The following is a 10880-nucleotide window of genomic DNA, read 5'->3' as shown; positions in this document are numbered from 1 at the left end:
GGAAGTTGTCCCTGGAACACGGGACCCTGGCAGTGGCGGGCTGCACAGGCTCCCGGGAGTGGAGGTGTGGATAGTGATCTGTGCTTGCACACAGGCTTCTTGGTGGCTGCAGCAGCAGCCTTAGCGTCTTATGCCCACCTCTGGTGTTCATACTGATAGCCGCGCTTCACACCCATCTCTGGAGCTCGTTTAGGCGGTGCTCTGAATCCCCTCTCCTCACACCCCCCAAAACAATGGTGTCTTGCCTCTGTGGCAGTTCCAGACTTTTTCCTGGATTCCCTCCTGGCTAGTTGTGGCACACTATCCCCCTTCAGGCTGTGTTCACGCATCCAACCCCCGTCCTCTTCCTGGGATGTGATCTCTGAAGCTGGAGCCTCAGCTCCCAGCCGCCACCTGCCCTGGTGGGTGAGCAGACAAGCCTCTCAGGATGGTGAGTGCTGGTCAGCAGCAATCCTCTGTGCGGGAGTCTCTCCACTTTGGCCCCTGCACCCCTATCGCTGCTCTCTCCTCCGTGGCTCTGAAGCTTTCCCCCCACCATCCCCCATCTCCGCCAGTGAAGGTGCTTCCTAGCGTGTGGAAGGAAACCTTTCCTCCTTCACAGCTCCCTCCCAGAGGTGCAGGTCCCATCCCTATGTCTCGTGTCTCTGTTTTTTCTTTTTTCTTTTGCCCTACCCAGGTACGTAGGGAGTCTCTTGCCTTTTGGGAGGTCTGAGGTCTTCTGCCAGCGTTCAGTAGGTGTTCTGTAGGAGTTATTCCACATGTAGATGTATTTTTGATGTATTTGTGGGGAGGAAGGTGATCTCCATGTCTTACTCCTCCACCATCTTAAAGGTCTCCCCCGATTGTTTTTAAAACAAAAGTGTCAGCTTACGGTTACAGGTTATACACTGGATAGTCTAGTCCCAAGCCTCTAAAGCCAAAAACATCTTCTTTATCCTCTGATCCACAATGCAGATAAGATTCCCTAGTTTAGATTTTTTTTTTTTTCTTTGGCTGCGCCGGATCTTAGTTGCGGCATGTGGGATCTTCGTTGCAGCATGCAGGATCTAGTTCCCTGACCAGGGATCGAACCCAGGCCCCCTGCATTGCGAGCGCAGAGCCTTAACCACTAGACCACCAGGGAAGTCCCTTTAGTTTAGATTTTTAATTTTTAAAAGACTATTCAACCTTTCACATTTCAACTTTGCCCATATGTCAGTAAGTTTTTGCTGTAAAACTAACTGCCCCAAATTCAGTGGCTTAAAACAATAACCATGTATATAACTTACAATTCTGTGAGCTGAGGGTTTGGGCTGGACTCAGGTAAGTGTTTTTATTGCTCTCTGCTGGGCACATAAAATCAGATGATATTTTAGCTGCCTGGCTAGTCCAGGGATCCTCACGTTGGATGATTTGTCTCTGCTTCATATGGTTTCTCCTTATCCACCAAACTATTCCAGGCCTTTCCAGTTGTGAAACTTCTTGAGGTCCTGACTCAGAGCTGGCACATTCCTTCTGCCACATTCTATAGGCCTAAGCAAGCCAGTAGTCTAATACAAACCATAGAAGTAGGGAGATAAGCTATAACCCTTGATGAATAGAGATTCACAGTCATATTATAGATAATCATACTGGGAAGAAATAAATTATGGCCAATTTTGAAATCCAGTACAGTATTTTTTTCATTTTTTTCTATTTAATTTCTATTTGTTTTAATTATTTTAAACATTTTATAATCTTTTTCAAATTGTTCTATTAACTCATATTTTAGAGTGCTAATCTTCCCATTTATTATTTGTATGGTTATTTCCTCATATAGTTAGTAATTTTTATTGTGAGAGCAGTAGGGATAGTGTGTGTGTGTGTGTGTGTGTGTGTGTGTGTGTAGCAGTGGTTAAAGTGGTGGAAGGATCTTGTTTCTTCTGGGATATGAAAGTTTTGCTAAAGACTGTTTTCGGGTTCTTTTTCTTTGTTTTTAATTTTTGTATTTTTTTCTATATGTCCCTGAAGTTCCATGTGTCCAAGAATGTTAATGGCAGATTCCTGCATAACACAAGTGATATGAAATTTAATCTATACATACAAAATATTTTTTCCTTCTTAAAACACCAGGCAGAAATAACTATCCATGTTGCTTCTGAGTGTAAATAGCAGACTTTTCTTTTCTATATTTCCTAGTGAAGAAACTCTTTGAAGGCCTCAGTTGGTCAGAGCTTTTAGTTTCAGCTCCCCTATTTTGGCCTATGATGATAAAATACTGGCCTCAAACTCCTTCAGTTCTTGTATCCTCAGTGTTTCCCACACGTTCATGGTATCAGCTTGTGGATTTGTTTCTTGACTGAAATCTACACTTTTTTTTCTGTCACAGAGGGATTTTTCTTTCTTTTATATTTACTTGAATTTTTCATTGTTCTTGTATTTTACTTTAAAATTTCTATGTGTTTGAAGCAGGATGGGTGTTCTCTATTAGCTCTAAAACTATCCCAAATAGTTATGAGAGGTGCTTTTTGTTTGTTTTTAACTGTAAATCTTCAGGACTATAGGACATACTTCCATCAATAGCAGTGTCTCATGAAAGTTCACCTTAGTGTTTTAATAAGCCAGCCATGCCTGTCTTAAACATTAGACAGTGCTTCCATTTTAATTGAATTCTGAGGTTTTTATCAATAAACATGTCTCATTAGGAAACAGATATTATCTCCTTTTATCTACTGTGGCCTTTGAGGTCACTGAAATATTAAAGCACAAGGGTGCTATACCTGGTTAAACTCCCTTCTATAATGCTGATATTTTCTGTTTACATGCTCCATGTAGATTGTTGTCTCAATATCAGAAGTGGTTTTACTAACTTCTAGAGCTGTCTTTTGTATGTGCAGAGATTCTATAGGCTGGTAGTTTTACATGAAAGTCTTTGAGATTTTACACAGTACACTGTAATTATAGGGTAGAAATGTCTCTTCCAGATAATAACTTATATATACTTTTTAGGGTAGAGTAGAAGAATATTATTCAAACTGAATTTTAACAAACACTAGTCCCAGGAGTTACTGAGTGAATAAATGAGCCAAGCAGTCAAACTATTTTGAAAAATGTTATACACTCTCCCATTCTAGGATATTCATAGTGCATATTCATATTATAAAATGTTATAAAATTCCTGTCATAAAGCACTTAGTTTTATTTTTAATCTTATATATTTTTAAGACATTTTAAAGAAGAGTGTTAGGTTTACAACAAAACTGAGAGAAAGGTACAGAAATTTCACATATGTTCTCTACCCCTGCACATACATAGCCTCCCCTGTTATAAACATGAAGAATGGTACTTTTTTTTTTTAACAAAGGGTCAATCTACATTGATACATCAAAATTACCCAAAGTCTATAGTTTACATTAGAGGTCACGCTTGGTGTTCTGTATTCTATGGGTTTGGACAAATGTATAATGACATATATCCATCCTTATAATATGATGTAGAGTATTTTCACTACCCTAAAAATCTTCTGTGCTCTGCCTATTCATCTCTTTCCCCTCATCCCATAACAATCACTGATCTTTTTACTCTTTTTACTGTCTCCAAAGTTTTGCCTTTTCCAGAATGTCTTGTAGATAAAATTACATAGTTTGTAGACTTTTCCAATTGGCTCTTTCACTTAGCATTATGCATTTAAGGTTCTTCCATATCTTTTATTTTTATGGCTCAATAGCTCGTTTCTTTTTAGTGTCGAATAATATTTCATTTTTTGAATGTACCACAGTTTATTTATCCATTTACCTATGTAAGGACATCTTAGTTGCTACCAAGTTTTAGTAATTATGAAAAAAGCTGCCATAAATATCTGTGTGTGTGCAGGTTTCTGCGTGGACAAAAGTTTTCAACTCCTTTGAGTAAATACCAAGGAGCATGATTGCTGTATAATATGGTAAGAGTAACTGCAGTTTTCTAAGAAACTGACAAAATATCTTCCATACTGGCTGTACCATTTTGCATTCCCACAAACAATGAATGAGAATTCCTGTTGCTCCACATATTTTTTAGCACTGTGTGTTGTCAGTGTTCTGGAGTTTGGTCATTCTAATGGCTGTGTAAGCTCATTGTTTTAATTTGTATTTCCCTGATGACACATGATGTGAAGCATATTTTCATGTGCTTAATTGCCATATATATATCTTCTTTGGCTATCTATTCAAGTCTTTGGCCCATTTTATGAGTTGTTTGTTTTCTTATTGTTGAGTTTTAAAAGTTCTTTGCATATTTAGGATACATAAAGATGTCCTTTATTAGATGTGTCTTTTGCAAATATTTTCTCCCATTCTGAGTCTTGTCTTCTCATCCTGTTGACAGTGTCTTTCACAGAGCAGAAGTGTATGTATGTGTGTGTATGTATGTGTATATATATATATATATATATATATATATATATATATATATATATATATTCCCTTTGGCCATGCTGCGTGGCTAACAGGATCTTAATTCCCCAACCAGGAATTGAACCCGGTCCCACAGCAGTGAAAGTGCCAAGTCCTAACCACCCGCCCACTAGGGAATTCCTGAAAGTATTTTTTTAATGAAGTCCAGCTTACAAATGATTTATTTCATGGATTATACCTTTGGTATTATATCAAAAAAGACAACACTATACCCCAGGCAATTTAGATTTTCTCATATGAGTTATCACCTAAGTTATCTTCCAGGAGTTTTATAGTTGTGTATTTTACATTTAGGTCTGTGATCCATTTAGAGTCAATTTTTATGAACAGTGTAAGGTCTGCATCTAAGTTAATTTTTTGGAAGTTTTCCATTTAGTCTACCACTATTTGTTGAAGAGACCATCTCTGTTTGCTCTGTTGTCAAAATAAGTTGACTCTGTTTGTAGGAGTCTATTTCTGGGCTCTATAATTTGTTCCATTGATCTTTCACAAATGCCACACCATCTTAATTACTGTCACTTTATAGTAAATCTTGAATTCAGGTAGTGTCAGTCCACCAATTTCTTTTTCTCCTTCAATATTTTGTTGCCTATTCTGGATCTTTTACCTCTCTATATAAGCTTTAGAATCGGTTTATCATATTCACTTAAAAAAACTTGCTGGAATTTTGATTGAGATTGCATTGAATCTACAGATCAAGTGGGGAATAAATGACATCTTGACAATATTGTGTCTTACTATGAACATGGAATATTTCTTCATTTATTTAGTTCTTTGTTTTTGTTCATCAGATGTTTATAGTTTTCATCTCTATTTTATTTATTTCCTCTCTAATCTTTATTATTTCATTCCTTGCTCTGAGATTAGGCTGTGTTTGTTCTTCTTTTTCTAATTCTTTTAGCTGGTAGGTTAGTTTGTTTGATATTTTTCTTGTTTCTTGAGGAGGCCTGTGTTGCTATGAACTTCCCTCTTAAAACCGCTTTTGCTCCATCACAGAGATTTTGGAGTGTTGCATTTCCATTTTCATTTGTCTCTAGGTATTTTCTAATTTCCTCTTTGATTTCATGGTTGGCCCATTGGTTTAATAGCATGTTGTTTAGTCACCACATGTTTGTGTTTTTCCTCATTTTTTCTTTTTGTAATAGATTTCTAGTTTCATACTGTTTTGGTCAGAAAAAAATGCTTGTTATAATTTCCATCCTCTTAAATTTGTTGAGACTTGTTTTGTGACCTAGTATGTGATCAAGCCTGTAGAACATTGAAATGAATGTACGCTTGAAATGAATGTGTGCTCTACATTTTTTTTGGATATCATGTCCTGTACATATCACTTAAGTCCAACTGGTCTATTGTGTCATTTAAGACCACTGTTGCTTAATGATTGTCTTTCAAGATGATCTGTTGATTGATGTCAATGTGCTTTTAAAGTCCCCTACTATTGTTCTATTATTGTCAATTTATTCCCTTATGTCTGTTAGTATTTGCTTTATATATTTAGGTACTCCTGTATTGGGTGCTTTTATGTTAACAAGTGTAATATCCTCTTCTTGTATTGATCTCTTTATCAATATATAATGCCCTTCTTTGTCTTTTGTTATAGCCTTTGTTTTAAAGGATCATTTCACAGGGCACAGAATTCTAGGTTGGTGGGTTATTTCTCTCAATATTTCGAATATTTTACTCACCTCTTTTCTTTCTTGCATGCTTTCTGAGGAGAAGTCAGATGTAATTCTTATATTTGTTTGTCTATAGGTAAGGTGCTTTTTTTACCCCCCTCTGACATCTTTCAGGATTGTTTATCTTTGTTTTTCTGTAGTTTGAAGATGATATACTTTGTTGTAGTTTGTGGGCATTTTCCTACTTTGTGTTCGCTGAACTTCTTGGATCTTTGGTTTGGTATGTGACATTAATTTGGGAGAAATTCTCAGTCATTATTGATTTAAATATTACTTCTGTTCCTTTCTCTCTTTCTTGTCCTTCTGGTATTCCCATTACATGTACAGTACAACTTTTGTAGTTGTCCCAAGGTCTTTAAATACTATGTTTATTTTTTTTCAGTCTTTGTTCTCTTTGCTCTTTGGTTTATGAGGATTCTATTCATGTGTGATCTAGTGCAGAAATTTTATATCTCATCTGTGTCCAGTCTACTAATGAACACTTCAAAGGCATTCTTCATTTCTGTTAGAGGTTTTTTTTTTTTTTAATCTCTAGCATTTATTTTTTGTTCTTTCTTAAGATGTTCATCTCTCTACTTACATTGTTTATCTTTTCTTGCGTGCTGTCTGCTTTATCCATTAGAGTCCTTAGCATATCAATTATAATTGTGTTAAATTCCTGGTCTAATAATCCAACACCACTGACATGTCTGGTTCTGGTGCTTGTTCCATCTCTTCAAATTGCATTTTTGCCTTCTGTTATGCCTTGTAATTTTTTTCTTGGTAGATGGAAATGAAGTACCAGGTTAAAGGAATTGCTGTAAAGAAGCTTTTAGTTATGTGGCATTGAAGTCTGAGAGGAAAGGAAGCTTTCTATAGTTAGTTCTGTGATTAAATCTCAGTCTTTTAGTGAGACTGTGCCCTTGGAATATGAACTTTATAAGTGTTTCTCATTTTTTCTCTCCCTTATAGATTGGATAGGATGGCTAGCATGAGATGGAATTTGGTAATTCCCTTCCCCAGGTCACTCAGGCTCTGGCAGTTTAGGCTTTTCTTAATTACTTTTCCTGGAAGGCAGGCCTTGTTAAGAACAGAATGGTTTCTTGCTCATACACTGGCTGGAAGACTAGGGGATTTTTCTCTGATGTTTACTGTGGGACCCTGGTAAAGCTCCTGGAGGTAAGTCTCACAGTATGGTGGGGGTCCCCTAATAACTGGGTCCCCCTGGAGTTTTTAATTTTCAGACTTGTCTTCCCTGAGCCTCCAGCAATTCTTGAATTACAGTTCATGTTCCTAGCTAGGCACAGTCCTTGTGGGGGTTTCTGCTTATGAGTCTGCTCTGGTGAAACTTGATTCCCTTTATTTGACTATCTCTCCAATCTTGAGAGCAGGACTTTGCCCTGTGTCTATGTCTTTCTTATGGATCCCAAAAGATTTATTGATTTTTCAGTTTCTTCACTTTTTTACTTGTTAGGATGTGGCAAAAACGAAAAAAATCCTACAATACAATAAAATTGGACACAAATATGAAAATGTCTGATGAAAAATACCTATATCCCTTGGCCAAGAAGAATTGTCTTCCAAACTTTACTAGAATGCTATGTAGTATGTTTTATAAAATATTTTTGTAAGTGACCATTTTCTAAGGCCTCATAATTAGAAACCTGGCACAAAATAATGATTACAGAAAGGCAAAGAAAGAATACATCATAAGACTAGATTGGGTTGGATTGGGCCTATTCTGCTCATTCATGGCACTAAGAAAAGGAGGCCACTTATTAATGATTATATTGTCATGTATTTTGTGTTAATATTGTATCTTATTTATTTTACAAAAGAAAAATATTCTATACTCCCTACACAATTTGCTGAGTCTGTGCCAAGGAACTGAATACTCAGTCTAAACTAAACAGAAAAATGACTTAGGGAGAAAATGTAAAATAATAGGAAAGGTTAATTCATGACTAATTCCTGAACTTTTACTAAATCCCTCTATGTCTCAATCACTATGTAGGTATTATGGATACAAATGGAAGAATTAGACTTTGTGATTCTCTCTTGTCTTCTAGATGTTATCTAAAACTGTACCCCAGTGATGAATTATTTTCAGTTTGTGCAACTAACATGTTGTATGATGCATCTCTCTTGTATTACAAATCTCTTCAGCCTTCTAGGATTAACTTCTTAGACCATCCTGCGTGTAAATGTTTTATGATTTTTATCCATTAGCCATGGCAGAGTCTTTTTGTCTGTTTCAGAAGAGCCCTATTATACCACTAGCTGGAAACCTTCACATTTGCCTATTTTTCAACCAGTCGTGCATAATTCTAATCTCCCAGCATTTACCCTATAACCTTGAAGCCGAGTTGGCGATATTTCGTAAGGAACCATGTAGAGAGATTTAATACTAAAGTGACCATGAAAAATGATGCATGTACTACCAATTTAAATGCTGCACTTTATGAGTACAGTTTGAAGGGGAAAATTATACATAGTTACAATGAACTCTGAAACTTCTTGGAAGAAGAAATTATATTGTAAAAATACCAGTCAGTTATTTAAAAGATCATAAAAGGCAGTACATTTATCTGCATTAATAATTGACTAAACACTATGTAAAAATTGACTATGTTGTAGAATTTTATTTAATTTTTTTTTTTTTTTTTTTTTTAACATATTTCCATACATATTTCCATACAAATACAAATATAAGATTTTTAGAAATTTCATGTAATGTCTGAAACATTTATATTAACATATTTCCATACATATTTCCATACAAATACAAATATAAGATTTTTAGAAATTTCATGTAATGTCTGAAACATTTATATTAACATATTTCCATACATATTTCCATACAAATACAAGATTTTTAGAAATTTCATGTAATGTCTGAAACATTTATATTAACATATTTCCATACATATTTCCATACAAATACAAATATAAGATTTTTAGAAATTTCATGTACTGTCTGAAACATTTATATTAACATATTTCCATACATATTTCCATACAAATACAAATATAAGATTTTTAGAAATTTCATGTAATGTCTGAAACATTTATATTAACATATTTCCATACAAATAACCCAATGAAAGTTTAGTATTAGTTGTTTTGTTTGTTTTTTTATACTGCAGGTTCTTATTAGGCATCAGTTTTATACACATCAGTGTATACATGTCAATCCCAATCGCCCAATTCAGCACATCACCATCCCCACCTCATCGCAGTTTTCCCCCCTTGGTGTCCATATGTCCATTCTCTACATCTGTGTCTCAACTTCTGCCCTGCAAACTGGCTCATCTGTACCATTTTTCTACGTTCCACATACATGCATTAACATACGATATTTGTTTTTCTCTTTCTGACTTACTTCACTCTGTATGACAGTCTCTAGATCCATCCACTTCTCAACAAATGACTCAATTTCGTTCCTTTTTATGGCTGAATAATATTCCATCGTATATATGTACCACAACTTCTTTATCCATTCGTCTGTTGATGGGCATTTAGGTTGCTTCCATGACCTGGCTATTGTAAATAGTGCTGCAATGAACATTCGGGTGCACGTGTCTTTTTGAATTACGGTTTTCTCTGGGTATATGCCCAGTAGTGGGATTGCTGGGTCATATGGTAATTCTATTTTTAGTTTTTTAAGGAACCTCCATATTGTTCTCCATAGTGGCTGTATCAATTTACATTCCCACCAACAGTGCAAGAGGGTTCCCTTTTCTCCACACCCTCTCCAGCATTTGTTGTTTGTAGATTTTCTGATGATGCCCATTCTAACAGGAGTGAGGTGATACCTCATTGTAGTTTTGATTTGCATTTCTCTAATAATTAGTGATGTCGAGCATCTTTTCATGTGCTTCGTGGCCGTCTGTATGTCTTCTTTGGAGAAATGTCTATTTAGGTCTTCGGCCCATTTTTGGATTGGGGTGTTTGTTTCTTTGATATTGAGCTGAATGAGCTGTTTATATATTTTGGAGATTAATCCTTTGTCCGTTGATTCATTTGCAAATATTTTCTCCCATTCTGAGGGTTGTCTTTTCGTCTTGTTTATGGTTTCCTTTGCTGTGCAAAAGCTTTGAAGTTTCATTAGGTCCCACTTGTTTATTTTTGTTTTTATTTCCATTACTCTAGGAGGTGGATCGAAAAAGATCTTGCTGTGATTTATGTCAAAGAGTGTTCTTCCTATGTTTTCCTCTAAGAGTTTTATAGTGTCCAGTCTTATATTTAGGTCTCTAATCCATTTTGAGTTTATTTTTGTGTATGGTGTTAGGGAGTATTCTAATTTCATTCTTTTACATGTAGCTGTCCAGTTTTCCCAGCACCACTTATTGAAGAGACTGTCTTTTCTCCATTGTATATCTTTGCCTCCTTTGTCATAGATTAGTTGACCATAGGTGCGTGGGTTAATCTCTGGGCTTTCTATCTTGTTCCATTGATCTATGTTTCTGTTTTTGTGCCAGTACCATATTGTCTTGATTACTGTAGCTTTGTAGTATAGTCTGAAGTCAGGGAGTCTGATTCCTCCAGCTCCATTTTTTTGCCTCAAGACTGCTTTGGCTATTCGGGGTCTTTTGTGTCTCCATACAAATTTTAAGATGATTTGTTCTAGCTCCGTAAAAAATGCCATTGGTAATTTGATAGGGATTGCATTGAATCTGTAGATTGCTTTGGGTAGTATACTCATTTTCACAATGTTGATTCTTCCAATCCAAGAACATGGTATATCTCTCCATCTGTTGGTATCATCTTTAATTTCTTTCATCAGTGTCTTATAGTTTTCTGCATACAGGTC

The 10880-nt window shown here is 35.9% G+C and overlaps 1 non-coding gene across 1 annotated transcript; it reads right to left on the bottom strand.

Moving 5' to 3' along the window:
* Positions 1 to 1050: 1050 nt before the first annotated feature.
* TRNAA-CGC (transfer RNA alanine (anticodon CGC)) lies at positions 1051 to 1123 on the bottom strand. Its single transcript has one exon. It is a non-coding gene; the product is annotated as a tRNA-Ala (tRNA).
* Between the last annotated feature and the right edge of the window lie 9757 nt (positions 1124 to 10880).

This window comes from Balaenoptera acutorostrata, chromosome 6 (genome assembly GCF_949987535.1).
Source record: "Balaenoptera acutorostrata chromosome 6, mBalAcu1.1, whole genome shotgun sequence".
In the NCBI taxonomy this organism is placed as follows: domain Eukaryota; kingdom Metazoa; phylum Chordata; class Mammalia; order Artiodactyla; family Balaenopteridae; genus Balaenoptera; species Balaenoptera acutorostrata.
The sequence above is the reverse complement of the archived record's forward strand: the minus strand, read 5'-3'. Positions and strand labels throughout refer to the sequence as shown.